Genomic DNA, 19410 nt, shown 5'->3' on the forward strand with positions numbered 1-19410 from the left:
AAGCACATTATTCTTAATGGGATTTGCATCATAAAATGCATAAATGCACAAAAAGATGGAAGATTTTGGTCCCATTTCCATAGCAAAAATGAAATTCTATACAACATAATAGTCTCCTTTAGTTAAGCTTTTATTGGCCAAATAACTACCTAATGCAGACCTTTTACCCCAAATGACATCTGACCTTTGAGGCTCTTCAGTGCATAACGAGTAAGCTCAGCTGTAATGGCAAGAAAGTGTTAATTCAGGTATTTCAGGGTCCTTGCATTGAGGCTAGTTCTTATGGCAACACCATTGTTATGACACTTGGATGTTATGAAGGTTTTTGACTGATATGTAGTGGTTAACACATGATATAGATTTCTTGTTTTTCTTTCCTCACAACTCATTCTCATTATCTGCAACAACAGGGGGGAGAAACAAAGCACACTTTTAAGTGTAAATCATTTTTATTATTTACATAGCAGACAAATAGTTTAGGTATAACTTTCTGAGGCAACTTGAGTTGTGTCGAGATGAAACATGATCATTCAGCAGCTTGCTTGACACTGACCCCATCTGAAAAAGAAAATTTGAAAGCTGTGAAGATACTTGGCTCCTGTATGAGTTTGTTCAATTTGATATTGTTGTACAAAATAAACTATACTGTAAATTACAATATTTTGGTGTCAGATCTTTAATTTGGGCATGTTAGCACATCAGATTGCAGCAGATCTTTAATTTTGAACATATTAGTAACATCAGATTTTAGCCAGTCTTTAATTCAGACATATTAATGAAAAAGATTATAGCAAATCATTAATTTGGACATATTAGTAACATTAAATTTAGGAAATCTTTGATTTGGGTATATTTCCAAAATAAAATTTCAGTGACTTATCAGATTGGGCATATTAACAACATGAACAGTTAGTGAATCTTTAGTTTGGGCATCTTAGCAACATCAAATTTTAGCAAATCACTGGTGGGCAAAAATATATTTACCCTCTAAAACAAATGCCATGTGTGTTTTCATTCTATGCTATAAATGAAGTGTGGTTACTGTATTCCAGTAGAAGGGATTTTAAAACTTGAGATAGAAATAATAGCTGCCAACAGTAAGCAATCTTCAAATTATTGAGAAAACATCAGTGCTTTTTAAACAGCACCCACAAATCCATATGCCCACTTGTTAGCATTACAAGTCTGTGTGCTTGCTTGCTGACATTGCATCCTTGAGAATACCTGCTCACATGCTGGCATTATGTCCACAAGTCTGTGTAATTACTTGGTGACATACACAAGTCCACATCCTCTCTTGCTGGCATTGCATCCTGAAGTCAGCATGCTCATTTGTTGGTATTATATCCACAAGTCCAAATGCTCAGTTGTTGGTATTACATCCACAAGTCCACATGCTCAGTTGTTGGTATTACATCCACAAGTTCACATGCTCAGTTGTTGGCATTACATCCACCAGTGCACATGCTCAGTTGTTGGCATTACATCCACCAGTGCACATGCTCAGTTGTTGGCACTACATCCACAAGTCCACATGCTCAGTTGTTGGCATTACATCCACCAGTGCACATGCTCAGTTGTTGGCATTACATCCACAAGTGCACATGCTCAGTTGTTGGCATTACATCCACAAGTCCACATGCTCAGTTGTTGGCATTCCATCCACAAGTCCATATCCTCATTTGTGGGCATTACAACTTTACTTGCTAAACATCACTACAGACATCTTATCCAGGTTACAAACTTCCAGAACTGCCCATTCAGGTTGTTGATAACATTCATATCATGTACATCTTTTCACCTAAAACTTTTGGCAATCATGGAGTTGTTGAGAAAATTAGTTTTCTTTTGCTTGATTTGCAAACTATGCTGACCAAAAATATCCTTTTTCCTTTACTTAGACAGTGTTTCATGGTTCTTTTGGGCATATAAGATGGTATTTATAGAGATTAAATGGGCTAATTAAAACAGTGATATGTTTCTATTCAGCCAACAGCATATTATTATAAGATATTGAATGGGCTAACTAAAACATTATGATAAGGCTTCTATTGGACATGTAACATGGTATTAAAAGAGGTTAAAGTTGTCTAATTACAACAGTGTTCTCTAATTCTGTTGAGATTATAAGATGGCGGTTATAGAGATTAAACCAGAATGTAATTAGCCATTTATGGAAAATAAACCAGAATGTTGAAGGTACAAATGTAATTGAGTTGTGTAGCAAAGTTGTACTATGTTTAGCGTGCAGGTTATGACTTAGATTCTGGTTTCATGAAAACATTTGGCTTGCTCTGAGATTTGCCAGTCTTGTTAAATGTTCTTCCTAAGAAATGTATTAATTATTGAAATACAGGGTAGAAAAACATGGGAACAAATGTGTTAATGACACACCTAAATATGAAGTGCTGTTATGTTCCTAGATTTCATTATTGTACTGAATAAATTTGGATGCAGACTAAATACTGAATAAATTGAAATGAGCCGTAAGGATGGATACTAAATAAATTGAAATGAGCCATAAAGATGGATACCAAAAAAATTTAAATGAACCACTAAGATGCATACCAAATAAATTTAAATGAGCCTTTAAGATGGATACGGAATAAATTTAAATTAGCCATAAAGATGGATACCAAGTAAATTTAAATAAGATTTTAAGATGGATATTGAATAAATTGAAATGAGCCATAAAGATGGATACCAAGTAAATTTAAATGAGCCATAATGATTGATAATGAATAAATTTGAATGAGCCATAAAAATGGATACCAAATAAATTTAAATGAGCCATAATGATTGATAATGAATAAATTTGAATGAGCCATAAAGATGGATACCAAGTAAATTTAAATGAGCCATAACGATGGATACCAATTCAGTTTAAATGAGCCATAATGATTGATAATGAATAAATTTGAATGAGCCATAAAGATAGAAACCAATTAAATTTAAATGAGCCATAAAGATGGAAACCAAGTAAATTTAAATGAGCCTTGAAGACGGATACCAAGTAAATTTAAATAAACCATAAGAATGGATACCAATTAAATTTAAATGAGCCTTGATGATTGATAGTGAATAAATTTAAATGAACCATAAAGATGGATACCAAATAAATTTAAATGGGCCATAAAGATGGTTACCAAATAAATTTAAATGAGCCACAAAGATGGATACCAAATAAATTTAAATGAGCCATAAGGATGGATACCAAGTAAATTTAAATGAACCATAAAGACTGATACCAAGTAAAGTTCAATGAGTCATAAAGATGGATACCAAATAAATTTAAATGAGCCATAAGGATGGATACCAAGTAAATTTAATGAGCCATAAAGATGGATACTGAATAAATTTAAATGAGCCATAAGGATGGATACCAATTAAATTTAAATGAGCCATAAGGATGGATAAATAATAAATTTTAATGAACCATAAAGACTGATACCAAGTAAAGTTCAATGAGCCATAAAGATGGATACCAAGTAAGTCTAAATGAGCCATAAGGATGGATACCAAGTAAATTTAAATGAGCCATAAAGACTGATGCCAAGTAAAGTTCATTGAGCCATAAAGATGGATACCAAGTAAATCTAAATGAGCCATAAAAATGGATACCAAGTAAATCTAAATGAGCCATGAGGATGGATACCAAGTAAATTTAAATGAACCATAAAGATTGATACCAAGTAAATTTAAATGAGGCATGAGGATGAATACCAAGTAAATTTAAATGAGCCATAAAGATGGATACCAAGTAAATCTAAATGAGCCATAAGGATGGATACCAAGTAAATTTAAATGACCCATAATGATGGATAATTAATAAATTTAAATGAGCCATAAATATGGATACCAATTAAATTTAAATGAGCCATAAAGATGGATACCAAATAAATTTAAATGAGCCATAAGAATGGATAATGAATAAATTTGAATGAGCCATAATGATTGAAAATGAATGAATTTGAATCGGCCATAAAGATGGATACCAAGTAAATTTAAATGAGCCATAATGATGGATACCAATTAAATTTAAATGAGTCATAAGGATGGATAAATAATAAATTTAAATGAACTATAAAGATTGATACCAAGTAAAGTTCAATGAGCCATAAAGATGGATACCAAGTAAATTTCAATGAGCCATAAAGATGGATACCAAGTAAATCTAAATGAGTCATAAGGATGGATACCAAGTAAATTTAAATGAGCCGTAATGATGGATACCAAGTAAATTTCAGTGAGCCACAAAGATGGATACCAAATAAATTTAAATGAGCCATAAGGATGGATACCAAGTAAATTTAAATGAGCCATAAAGACTGATACCAAGTAAATTTAAATGAGTCATAAGGATGGATACCAAGTAAATTTAAATGAGCCATAAAGATGGATACCAAGTAAATCTAAATGAGCCATAAGAACGGATACCAAGTAAATTTAAATGAGCCATAATAATGGATAATTAATAAATTTAAATGAGCCATAAATATGGATACCAAGTAAATTTCAGCGAGCCATAAAGATGGATACCAAATAAATTTAAATGAGCCATAAGGATGGATACCAAGTAAATTTAAATGAGCCATAAAGACTGATACCAAGTAAATTTAAATGAGTCATAAGGATGGATACCAAGTAAATTTAAATGAGCCATAAAGATGGATACCAAGTAAATCTAAATGAGCCATAAGAACGGATACCAAGTAAATTTAAATGAGCCATAATAATGGATAATTAATAAATTTAAATGAGCCATAAATATGGATACCAAGTAAATTTCAGCGAGCCATAAAGATGGATACCAAATAAATTTAAATGAGCCATAACGATGGATACCAAATAAATTTAAATGAACCATAAAGATGGATACCAAGTAAATTTAAAAGAGCCGTAAAAATGGATACAGAATAAATTTAAATAAGCCATAAAGACGGATACTGAATAAATTTCAGTGAGCCGTAAAGATGGATACCAAGTAAATTTAAATGAGCCATAAAGATGGATACCAAATAAATTTAAATGAGCCATAAAAATGGATACTGAATAAATTTAAATGAGCCATAAAGACGGATACGGAATAAATTGAAATGAGCTAAAAAGATGGATACTAAATAAATTTAAATGAGCCATAAAGACGTATACTGAATAAATGTAAATGAGCCTTAAGTATGGATGCTAAATAAATTTAAATGAACCATATTGATTAAAGCTGAGTAAATGAGCCATAAGAGTGGATACTGATCAAATAAAATTTTAGATGAACAAAAAAAAGACCTAATTGATTAATACACGTGTGTTGATTACTTTCTATATACTGTTACTTGTTTATGCTCAAATAAACAGTAACACAGAAATAATGAAAACAACAAGATTTTTAAAATTTAACAAATAAAGTATTTTCCTGGAAAATTCTGTAAAAATTAAAAGAAGGAGAAGAACTTACGGTTTCAAGAATCAACTCCAAAAATAATCTAAGAATAATCCACGAATTAAATTGCAAAAGTCCTAGTAATAAATGTTCTAATAACTTCGAATCCTGATGAAAAATCCAAGATGGATGACGATGACGTATGCTGTAGTCACTATTGTGCTTATCTACAGTTCCTTGTAGAAATACAAATAATTGCACTCCGGTGTTGGAAATCCAAATTAAATTTGCAAGCAATGTCTTTCCAAAATTTCTGTGTGAGCACTCCTCAAAATATTTCCAGAGAATAAAGTATTAATCCTTTTGAAATCCAAATGATCTGAAGAAAATTATAGCTCAAGATCTGGCTACAACAAATTAACTTGACATCAGTGTGAAAAGCCCAAAAACTGAGAAATCTTTCTCAAAACAAAGATTATATTGTATCATAAGACGCAGTTTCGAAATTCCGCCAAGTTGCGAAATCAGAGGGGGTCACATGATCATGTTTTTATCACATACACAGGATGTGGCCTTGATTAGACTAATGATTTTATTCCCAGAATACAAATTTTAAAAAAGTGTTTACTTCTTAACCCACGTAGTCCCATCATGACCTTGACAACAATTAATCATTTTTAAATAAAATAGAGATTTGTTTACTAATTTTGAATCCAGGTCAGAATTTAGATCAACACCTGGTGTTTATAAACTAACAGTCAAGGTCAAACAATTTTCTGAAAAAGTATCATCTCTAGTGAATATTTTTACATTACAATAGCACGTAAAACAAATAAAAATGTAAAACTGACAAACAATTAAATTATAATAAATATATATTAAATCAGATATACGTACCACTACCTACATGTCAGGTTGTGTGTGCAGGTGTATATGTATGCATGTGTACACATATACATAGAGGTAACACAACAACGTTAATAAACCTCTTGAAGATAATAAAGAACAGAATTATGATGGTTGTGTGACATTAATGATTAGGAAGTTTTAAGACTCATCTTTACCTGTCGAAGGTTATTCAGCCATGTAATATCATGGTCTTGGAGCTGGCCTTGGACAAACAGTGTCTGCTCCTATGAAATTTAGATAAATAAATAAAATTAAAGGTTATATTTTATGGTTGTTGCATCGCTATTGTATTCTCTTCATTTTAGACATTTGGGACTGTCAGTTTAGTTGGATTAGTTTTGATAAAATATCAATATAAGGAATTCGAGAAAATTACTATTTTTTATGTGCATGGATTTCAGCATGAATAATGAAGTGAATATACACAATCATCTTACCTTCTTTAGCATTGGCAAGGCATAAATATCATTCATTCTGACAGCAAATTGAAAGTTTGGTTATAGCTTTCTAGATGTTTTTTTCTTGTCCCAGACCCTTGGAAGTATAGAAGTCATGGTTGAACTGTAAAATCACTAACCTCTGGCCTTTCATGGCTATTTACCTCTTTCCTACCAGTGACCTTCAGGTAAGCAAAGTATATATAGTTTTTATTAGTATTTCTCCTTCATCCTGATAGGGGTAGCTGTAATGTGTGGATTGTAAAGCCAACAAGCCATGTCCTGTCATATCTATATACCCCTACCATTCCTTACAGACCCTCCGAGAATGTCATGGTTATTTTAAAATACTGTTTATTATAAGTTTATTTTTCTATGTGGCTATGGGACTCAAATTTATAGAAGGAAATGGGTGATTGTTTTAATGTAGAATCGGAAGTCACTCGCCTTTGATATCTGTAACCTCCCATTTTGTAAAATATATTGATATTTCCAATTCGTTATATGTAAATAACAATGCTCACAAAATTGCAGTAATAATAATAATAATAATAATAATAATAAAAATAAATCTACGTATGCTTCAAAGAGAACAGCATAGACCCTGATTTGCCAGTGCATCAAAAAACAGTGATAACCACCCCTACATATAAGCATAACATTGTTTGTTTATACCATCACCCCTACATATTAACATAATATAGTCTGTTTAGATAATCACAGATGCTGTGATGAAACTATTACCCATTTATTTTGAAGAACTTTGCGTTTTGTATAATGAACCAATTAAAAGCAGAATGATATACTGTGAAGTTTTGGCAAATTGATTTTTGTACATGTCTTTTGTAGTGAAAACCGCCTTGGTATCAGACCACAGGTGAACTGTTTCAATATCAAAACAAGCTTTGTACCCAGTGTGTCCTTATTTGATGATTCATATACAGCCCAACTCGAGATTGAACAGTGGTTCATTGAATAAACAATGATTCATTGATAGACTGCCCCAAGATCATAAGAATTCTCAGACTCAAAGTTGACTTAAATTTTCGCCCTTTGATTGGTCAACATCGTAACACTGACCATCCATTCGTCAGAATTGTTAATTTAGTCCGAGTTTCATGATTTGTATCAGAAATACTACGACAATTTGACAATTATAATGACAAAAATCAAGCATTTTGGTGTCTTGAATACGTGGTCATTAGAGATAAAAAAATTTCTTTTTCTTTGAGTGGTGAGGTTATAGGCACTTCTAATCCAGTATTGGCCATATCATGCCAAAGAAACGGGAGCAAAGTGCCTTCTCCAAGAACAAATTAAGGGAACCGATCAGAACTGGCTTTGGCGGGTATCAAACTCGTGACCCTTAGATTACGAGTCCAACGCACTTCTAATTGAGTTACAGCGGTTCCAAAATATTATAAATCAAAATTTTACTCCATGTTCCTCTGTAGAGCTATTCAAAACATTATGAATGAACTTAACAATATCGAGCAAATTGCTTCCTCTTCCCATTTTCTATGATCAATATAGAATGATGTGCAGATATTAAAAACGATGTTTGTGACTAGGGGATTATGCATACTTGCAGATAATTACCAGTAATTCATTCATACGGATCTTCATTCAGTATGCTCAGTGATTTCAGTGGGGCCTCATATAGTCAGCTTATCAAGCTATTAGTTTTAATTCATACTGCAGCTTTCATTGCTATATTAAGAGTAAACTCCATCTTTATTTGTGTATGTCCTTACAGGGATATGTTTGTTGTACTGTTTATTTCATTTGCTTCAGCAATTCATACATTAAACTCGATTTGTAATAACTTGTGTGATTTGGTTTGTATCGTAGTAGTCGTTACTTGACTGGTTGTTACCATTGTACATATCGTTCCTTGCTCCCGTATGCAATATAAAAGACAATTTAAAGGCCTTTCTTTTCCTTCCCCGGAGACTACATATAGACGTGTGTTTTTCAACATACATTCTGGAGGTTCTCTGATCTGCCTAAGATGCCCGAATAGTCCTAACGAAAATTTCGATTTCCACCAAGTGAAAATTTTTTGTTCTACAGAGATCATGCCATTGACACCAAAGACGTCCAGGCCTTATTTTTACTAAACGTCTCAAATTTTCTTCCTCAAAATTTAGATTTTTTAAATATGTTTCCTAATACCTGTTTTGGAACAATGAATTTTCATTATATTCAGCAGGCATAAAGAGGGCTTTGAATTTCATCACAATACGTGTTTAATTCAGTCAATAAATACTCTCGTTACATATCGGTGGACAATTTGAAGACTTCTTCAAATTGAAGGAATTAATTATTTTTATATGAATTAAAACGTTCACAGGTGTAACGAATTAAAAGTAAAGGATAATTATTTATATTTCTTATATTTTCTAACCCAGACTAAAGTCTCAATATTTTACTGGTTTGTAAGCATAAAACACTTTGTTTGAGGGGAAAATGGAGAAATATAGTGAAGACGGGGCCAGAGCATGATTTCGCTTAATTTTCTAAATTTTTCTCAAATGGAGATGCATAACTATCTTAATTACTTAAGATACATCCGACGATGTCCGGCGCAACTAACATAGTTTATACAAATTTTAAATGTACATTTTTTAATTTTTACTTCTCGGAACTTATGATTTTGTATTTTAAAAAATAATATCTAGGAGGTTATTTTAGCTTAGAAAATTTTCAAGTTTTCTTTAGATGCAACAATATTTGTTTGGTTGAATTATGTATACTATGACCGTATTATAATCCTTTATGTCTGAGAATTTATGAAAAATTTAACACCGCAAGAAATAAAGACAAGAAAAGCATGAGGGGACTGGTGAAACGGTGGTTGATCGCCTGTGTGGAGAGCACGTCATCGAACTTCGAGAAAGCTACACGTTTTAAATTTTTTTGGCACCAGTGATAGCTCGCGCAAAATGTTGCTGAGAATGGCAAAATATCCTGTTTTCTTTGTGTATAGAGTTTGCTTTTTGGTTTTACATCTTTCATTTGATGGCATTAGCAAATGGGTGCAAAATTCCTTAGGTTGCCAGGTTTCTAGCGACTTTTAGTGGTTGTATTGTGCTGACAAGTTACGCGGACTATTAAAGGACAAAGGAGGGAGGAGAAGAATAAGGAAACTATGGAAAAACTAATTAATTTTTTTATGTAAAGAGCTGATACCACTGCTCTGTATTTAATATATCATCTCTGTTAGATTTTATCTCTTCAACAGATAGTTCAACCACAAAAGATCACAATATGTATACAACTAAGACACGGATAGTTATGCAAGTCTCTTCCCCTATCTCCGATGGTATAACGGATAACCAAAATAAAGAGATTGATTCAAGAGTTACTGGGTGTTATCTTTCCACCCAAAGTTGGCGTAAAATTAATATTTCTTTACCTGTGGTCTTCTTTAAATATAAAATAGATGAGTTCTGATATCATCTACCAAAACTATAAATTATTTCTTATCACCATTTTCAATTTACTCCCTTTAAAGGTCATTGAAATCTATATAGAGCAAACTGCTATAAACAGTATATAACCTACGTTTGCTCAAGCCATGACAAAAATTCATTCGTTAAGATAGAGCCAAATACACTTCATGCTCGAAGAAATCTGTTACAGCTAGGACGGCATGTCTACTATCGGTTGTAATTAACATATTGACCAAGATAATTGCATTTACGCCCTACCCCACCCGGCTTTTGGTTTTCAAATACAAATCAGTTTCTTTTGTTTTATCTGGATGTATTTAATGAATGCATACGGTATACAATATGTGAAAATGGTTGTGTGTGCATATATATATATATATATATATATATATATATATATATATATATATAGTGAGAGAGACATACATATATACATACATACATACATACATACATACAGGGCCGGCGCCAGACCCGGCCAGACTATCTGGCGCCCTAGGCAAGGTTAGATTCTGTCCTTCCCCCCGGAAAATATCAATTTCAAAATTTATAAACAATATATTTTTTTAAAAAATGCGCCCTTTGAAATCAGCGCCCTAGGCGGCTGCCTAGTTTGCCTATATGGTAGTGCCGGCCGTGCATGCATGCATACATACATACATACATACATACAGTTTTTTTAACTGGTTGGAATCCATCTTTGATCAAAACTAAATTGTACAGTAGGGATCATTGTTTGTTTGGTTGGCACAAAATATAGAGGAGAAAGAAAACAACTGATATTGTGACATAGTAGATACACTGCCAGAAAGAGAAACAAGCCTTAAGTTTATTCCTTTTATACATTCAACCAGTGTTTTATTTTCATCAATACCTGCCGCTTGTAATTTCACAAGATATTCCTAATTACCTATATCGACTTTTAATGATTCCTATCTTCTCTGGATGAGAAATAATCTAATTAACTACCGTGCGGTGTTTAAACACGATGCATGAAGCAACTATCAGTAGATTTTGTGATGTAAAATCTCTTGCTTTTTGTGGGTTGCGGTGAGATCACCACAGCATAATCTGGTGTAAATAATTCACTATCAATTTACAATTACCGACTTTAAATATATCATCGTTATTTGCAAGTAGTTATTCTACAAATAACTTTTCTTCTTTTCATCTAGTGGAAAACCTTTCTGAATACCGATATTGACGCTTGTCCCACATAATTACTCGATTATTTCACGGTGACATTATGCAAGAAAAGAAAATAAAATATGTGGGGAAAATTATAAAATTATCGATCATAAATTATGTTCAGTCTTATCAAGATGAACACATGTAAAATGCTTATTTTAGTAAATGTATATATTTAATAGTTAATTATCCAAGGAATAGACGAAAGTTATACAAATATTGGCATATTATAAAATCCTCGTCTTAGCCGCTCGCATGAAGTAAAAATCAGTACTTTTAGGAAAACAGAAATATGTACATAGGAAAAATATTTCTGACAATACAAGGATGCCATTTAAATATATTATTTCGGAACAATTAACGACCGCTCCGGTGGCTTAAGTGGTGAAAGCGCCCGCTTCGGATGCTGAAGGTCGCGAGTTCTAACCCCGGCCGAGTCATACCATTGACATAAAAATGGTACTAGCAGCTGCCTCGCTTTGCGATCAGCATTAAGAGGTTAGTGTTAGGTCTCAGGATAATGTGACTGGGTGGGACATAAGTGTGACAGTTCGTAGTGATGTCTAGCACTGGAGCATCATGCTACATGTCTGCGGCATGATGCCTCAGTGCTAGACATCACTACAAACTGTCACACTGCAGACATCGTTGCGATATGACTTGAAAATTGTTAAATCTAAATAAAAATTCAAAGTACACACACACACACACACACAAAACTGCATCCTTTCGACCACGAGTCAGCTATGCTAACAACTGAAACTGAACCATAGAAATAGATAGATAAGGTGCAGTCTTTTATTTTTGCACTTTGTTTGCTTATTTGTTCATTTTTAAGGCGAGGGTGCAGTTTTGGCGACCTTAGTACGCGTAAATGCCAAACAACCTTGAGCATAATTTGAATTCTAATAATATATTCATCATTTTCAAGCGCATGATCCAACTTTTGAGGAATTTTGCAATTAGTTTGAAAAGGTAGAGTTCCTATTTTCAAATGATTTTGCCCTGTGGTCACGAAATATAATCCACACAAAATTAAACTCAGACTCAAAAGTCAATTATTTTGACCTTCAAGAAAAAAATTAGCATCATTGGAATTCGTTGTCCTGTTACATGTGATTACATACAACGATTGTAGGTTAGTAGTGTAGTGAAAATACTGATTTATGATGAGACCATGGGCCTCTACCCTTTACATTACATGACTTAATAACATTATTTGTGACGTCAGGCTCACCAACTAAAGTATTTATCTTCCATTGGACAAAAGATAGAAGACGCCAATGAACACAACTGGGCCTTTCTAAAATTAAAACTAGAAATGATGACGATCCTGTTGCAAAGCATTTAAATAAAAACCACGCTTTCGTATGGTTATTTCAGTCACAGGCATTTAAGAAAATGTTTGGTAAAACTCGTATAGACTGGTTCAGAAATAATTCTGGACTAAAGCTAAACAATGTTTCCAACAGGACATAATTCTCCGTGCGAAGAGAGAGAGAGAGAGAGAGAGATTCTTTGACACTCGTCATCTAATACCTGTCCAATAACAATGACTGTATTTAACACGGATCATTATACTATAGACCAATAATCCAAACGACAGCTAGTAAGTTTTAACCCATCAAGGACTGAAGTTATTTTTTTTTTTTCTTTTCCAGCAAATTAGACCCAGCTTTTCCCGTGCTTGAGCTTCAAAATAAACTTCTACATTTTGCTGAGCATCATAAACGGGACCCCTGGTGACCTAGAGTCTAAAACACTCTTTTATCGATCACTGCCATCTCACTTTTGTGTGCGTGGGTTCGAGTCTCGGACTCGGACAATGCAGGTATTTGAGAATGCGTGCCGGTAGCTTCCCGTAGGCCAGTGGTTCATACCGGGACCTTCCCGATTTCTTACTTCTGTTTTGCGCTGAGAATTGGTGTTAAGCCCCAAAATAACGACAGCGTCATAAACACATTGGTCTAATATTCACTAACGCCGTACTTTTCGAGTAGTGTGTGTGTGTGCGGGGCCAGAGTATCGGTATCTAGATTTAGTCTTTTCGTTAGTCATTTTTTAAAAAATCCTGTTTGTGGACAACGGGTTTTTTAATCGAAATAATAACATGACGACAATGCCTTTGGCCTAGTAAACTAATTATTATTGTCATTTTTCAAATAACATGACACGAATTAAGAACAATAATTTGCGTGCATTACGTGCGGCCTGTATCAGCGTTCCAATTTACCGGAGAATATAGCTTGAGAAACTCATTAGGACGACCTTGGCCTGAAACGCGGGGTCCCCTCAATAGTGGGTCTGGGGCAGTCGCCCCATTTGCCACCCCCAAACACCGTTCATGTGTGTGTGTGTGTGTGATTTGGATTTTTAACGTAGTTATTTTTCATGTCGCTGCGATGTCTGCAGTGTGGCAGTTTATAGTGATGTTAGTACTATGACATCGTGCCCTGTCGCATTATCCTGACCCCAAGCCGACCAGTCGTAACGCTAACCTCTTAATGTTGAGTGCCCTGCTGTTAGTACCATTTTTAAATTTGTGGTACGACTTGGCCGGGGTTTCTTCGAATATCAATAATAACTGTTTACATGCACACAAAAATTCTAGAGGTCCATTAAATACAATATAGAGAGGAAACATTTGAGAGAAGAAAAAAAAAGTCTCTCTTACCAACGACCTCACCTAGAGCGTATGCTGTTATCATACCGCTGACTGATTAGACTCGAAAGACTGCATCATAAAACAGGAAGAATTGCAACCGGGCTTGCACCTGGCTCTTCTACTAACAATATTCAGAGAGAAACCGATTGGCTCTCAATATCGGAAAGAAAGAAATTTCAAAAACTCCGTAAGTTTCACAAATTGTATGTGATTCTTTTCTTCTTACCTCCAAGAACGTGTACATCCGTTAATTGGACACACAACACAATATAATTTACGAAAAAGAAATAATTTTCAACAAATAACCCATCCAGAAATTTCGATATGGCTATATTTCACATATACATAATCATGTCACTTTGTATTATCATATATGTAACTGGATAATATCACATATCATAATCATGTCCCTCTATATTATCATATCTGTAATAGGGTAACATCACCTATTATAATTGTGTCCCTCTTTATTATCATATCTGTTAATAGGGTAACATCACCTATACATAATCATGTCCATCTAAATTATCATATATGTGATAGGGTAACATCACCTATACATAATCATGTCCCTCTATATTATCATATCTGTAATAGGTTAACGATATCTATTATAATCATGTCTCTCTGTATTATCATACCTGTAATAGGACATCATCACATATACATAATCATGTTCCTCTATATTATCATATCTGTAATAGGGTAACGATACCTATTATAATCATGTCCCTCTATATTATCATATCTGTAATAGGGTAACATCATCTATTATAATCGTGTCCCTCTTTATTATCATATCTGTAATATGATAGCATGACCTATTATAATCGTGTCCCTCTTTATTATCATATCTGTAATAGGACATCATCACCTATGCATAATCATGGCCCTCTATATTATCATATCTGTCATAGAATAACATCACCTATACATAATCATGTCCCTCTATATTATCATATCTGTAATAGGGTAACGATACCTATTATAATCATGTCCCTCTATATTATCATATCTGTAATAGGGTAACGATACCTGTTATAATCATGCCCCTCTATATTATCATATCTGTCACAGAATAACATCACCTATACATAATCATGTCCCTCTTTATTATCATAATTGTAAATAGGGTAACCTCATCTATACATAATCATGTCCACCTACATTATCATATATGTAATAGGTTAACATCACCTATTATAATCATGTCCCTTTATATTATTACACTGGTAACAAGATAACATTGATTTTTCATTCTACGATATGCAACAACTGCAACGATTTAAACAGGTTTATTTTAAAATGTTCTTACTGACAGACCACTGTGCATATGTAGAGAAGACGACGAGAAGACTGCCTACTATTATTTTGACAGTACAAACACGAAGATTGCTTTAACTAGGAATTCATTCCTGTTAGTAATAATGTTTTGCTGTTTGGATCAGCTGAACTATCGAATGATGTAAACATTCGCATCTTTGAAATCTTTTAGATATGTATTCAAATTACTAAAACATTTGAATAATCATCCAAGACACACTACCTACTGGCATGAACTCCCTCCATCACTTGCTACGGAGTCTCGCCCCCTTCTCCCCCTTTTCTTCTCCTGTTTAATTTAGCTATTTTACGTTTATTTTGTATTCATTTTTCAGTGTGATATATCCATAAATTATTCATTTGTATTTAAGCACGGTATGTCTTACTCTAGCCACTTTCGAATCACTTGTTTGTGTAGTCTGGGTATTGCTGTTGGTAGGTTGTCAGAACATGTAGCCTGACATAATGTGATATATATATATATATATATATATATATATATATATATATATATATATATATATATATATATATATATATCTGTATGGTTATGCTTTTTAAATTACATATTTATGATCCGGAACCATGCAGAAGAAGAAATGCACAAATTTATTTATCGCCTAAACAATTTTCATCTGACGATTAAATTTACTTATATTGCCAATCGTATGCATGTATCATTTATAGATGTAAATGTAATAAAAGAAAACTCGGAATACTGTCTCTACAAATGTTCATGCCAAAGAAACAAATATCCACCAGTATGTATAATATTCATCTTGTCATCCCAGGTGTACGATATAGCCAGGTCAACAGATACCGACGGATCATTTCAGGCGATTGCAAATTACAAAATTCTTTGAATTAGTTATAACAAATTACCCAGGTAGAAATTTGTCTTATACATGTAAATGATTCTGTGTTAAATACAGCCTTCGATCTTATTCAAAAAAAGTCTGTAAACACGGCAAAATGTACGAAGCAAAAATCTTTCATAATACAGAATAATTCTACATTACCAAATATAGGCCTTACAAGTAGTAAATATTGGAGTTTCCTTAACTTATCAAATGAAAACAGTCTCAAAACACTTAATATAAGACAACCAAGTATTGCTTAAAGAAGACGTAAGAATTTGCAACAAACAAATAATCAAAACTAAACTGACCGAAAATATGAAAAAACGTCTAAATGTAACATATATCGGTGCCCTCAATATATACATATAAGAGAAAGTACTTATTTTCGTAGCGCCAGTAGAAGTGTTTCCTCTATATTATGACACTGCATATCAACTGATGTCATTTATTTGATAACTTGTATTAAAAAAATGTAACACGCTATATGCTGGACAAAAACTTCAAAGAGAATGAATAATCATCGCTTTCATATTAAACAAATGTGTAGACTCTCAGTTTTTCTCTAATGTTTCAATACATTTTAATACAAATAATCACTCGACGAGATTTTTTTTTCTTTCTCATGCTTTTGACATTGTACATGGAGAATGATTAAAGAAAGTTACTGGATTCATAGGTTAGATAATTTGTATCCCAATAGACTTAATATCATGGGGTTATATACAATTTTAATAAAAGAATTGGTATGTATGTATGTATGTTGCTGTGTTTCTCAGCTTAAAAAGAAGAATTGTAAATCATCTAGCATTTAATATTGCATTCCTATGGCCATTGATCCAGACCAGTACGTAAATCGATTACCCACGCAGAAAAAAACAAACAAAAATAAAAAAATAAAAAACGAATATTAATGCACTACTAAAGCCGTGGGTAAGGTTGCTAGTTCACAAACAATATTATTAACTATCCGTTAGACCCACGATATAGATAAGTTTTGCTACCTAGGTAGATGAATAAATAAACGCAGATACAAACGGACACCTTTCTGGACAATGAACTTGCCTATTATAAATGTACAGAACACTATACCAAAATATAAATCGGATACAAAGTTTGAAGACATTTCAAGAGTGATTAAAATAAAATTAATAGGTTTAGAGTTAAAACCAATTCAATATTTTCTTTCCGTGTTATACATTCAAACGTTTACGTTTTATATTAGTATAAGAATGTCGGCTTTCTATGTATGTATGTATGTATGTATGTATGTATGTGTGTGTGTGTGTGTGTGCATTTGTATGTGTGCGTGTGTACGTGCATAGATGTATGTATGGATGGATACGTGTATATGAATGGATGGATGGTATTATTGATGGATCGATGGATACGTGCGTATGGATGGATTATGCTACGTACGCTGAACGTAAAAGTGTGAAAATTGTAGGGATCGTAAGAGCGGCATACAGACGCGAGAGTGAGGAAGTGAAATGTTATTAAAGAGAAAAATGAAGATTAGAGAAAAGTTATACCTGTTGTATAATGAGTTAGGATGAAACAAAGCAGCAGCATCACTAAAACGAAAAGCTCTTGCCAGGTCATCTTGATATGCACTTCCTGGGTAATATGGATTTATTTTCCACAAAGAAGAAATATACCGTGCAGTTATATTATTATACTTTTCGCTTAAACCGAGAGTTCCGCAAAATAATAAAATTGTCTCTTTGCTTCCTCACTACGATTCTTGATTCATGAACTGTTATTTATTTGGGCTCAGTTAGACCGATGATTTGTTGACGGATATAGCTGACTGACACGATTGACTGACATGCTATAACCACAGCTGGTTTTACCCTTAAGACACGCCCAAAATCAACACCTCGTGTCAATAAACTAACACAAGGGAGACGTTATTAAGACTGACTTTTTCTCAATTAAACAAATGCATTATTAAATTTTGTACTGGAAATTTCAAATAAATTTGAGGTTCTATATTTGTCAAATTTCGTATCTATTCGGATAAGATTATTGAAAGCAAAACGGGTATCTGAGAGGGACCAGTATCGGAGAGGGATTCATAGACGGAGAATGTCAGAAAGATAAGTGAAAAGACAAATAAAGAATCCAAAATACCGAGCATTTTTATACGCTACCATTCATAACACAATCGAATAAATTGCGAGCAACTCAATAATTTATGTTGATCTGTTCTCTTTAGATTATGATTAATTTAGTATTTGTGAATAGCTATTATCTTTGTCTCATCATGTCCGAGGAGAGAGCTTGTTGATCTATACACACTAAATGCAACTCTAATAGCAATACTTGACTAAAAGAAAGTTAAAAACTTTTGGGAGTTTAAAAGTAAGTTTGAACATAACAATACCCCCACAATTCTTATTATAAAAAAAAATACAAAAAGGATGCCACCGCGAGTTTGGAACTATCGACTTCTTGTTTTATCAAGCGTTGCACGCAGAAAGAAATAATGTATGTATGTATGTATGTATGTATGTATGTATGTATGTATGTATGTATGTGTGTGTGTGTGTGTATGTAACTTACTACTTATGATACATACATACATATATATATATATATATATATATATATATATATATATATATATATATATATATATATTATATATATATATATATATATATATCATATTCATGTTCGAAAATTAAAATATTTTGCTCACAATTTGTAATCAAATTTAAAAGGGTTTGCAAGTAAAATCGGTTTAAGTGGGCCTTAAGAACAATTTTACTTGTTGGCATAAATCAAATGTTACAATTAAACAGAAAACACTACTGGTTGACCGATAATTTACTTTAACTCTGTACTGAAACAAAACTAATTTCCTTTTTAATATTTTCAAATCAAGGTTGAGTCATCATTGTTTATTCGACTGCATACGCAATTAAATGAACGTCAGGTCGTAAAACCGATGCGTACAACCCATGCATTTATTTCTTACTAAGACTTCAAAACATTATTGTGATGAAGAGAATAGTAAAACTGGTAGAAGAATTGTTGATTTATACATCACAGATAGCCGTATTCAACTACATTTTTTATCCTATTGATGATATTATATAACAGTAATAGTCACACGAGAAAATACTCGGGTTACACTATATATAACACGCTATATTTCACGGGAAACACTTATCTGGTCTAGATTTCTTGATAT

General features: G+C 33.0%; 1 long non-coding RNA gene across 1 annotated transcript; it reads right to left on the reverse strand.

Annotated features, from left to right (window-relative positions):
- Positions 1-430: 430 nt before the first annotated feature.
- Positions 431-18034, reverse strand: LOC149769972 (uncharacterized). Its single transcript, XR_016418995.1, has 3 exons — positions 17744-18034; positions 6442-6510; positions 431-558 (listed from the first exon to the last, which is right to left on the reverse strand). It is a non-coding gene; the product is annotated as an uncharacterized LOC149769972 (long non-coding RNA).
- Positions 18035-19410: the final 1376 nt, after the last annotated feature.

The sequence above is a fragment of the Sinohyriopsis cumingii genome, unplaced genomic scaffold, assembly GCF_028554795.1.
Source record: "Sinohyriopsis cumingii isolate HCF-2022 unplaced genomic scaffold, ASM2855479v2 utg002916l, whole genome shotgun sequence".
In the NCBI taxonomy this organism is placed as follows: domain Eukaryota; kingdom Metazoa; phylum Mollusca; class Bivalvia; order Unionida; family Unionidae; genus Sinohyriopsis; species Sinohyriopsis cumingii.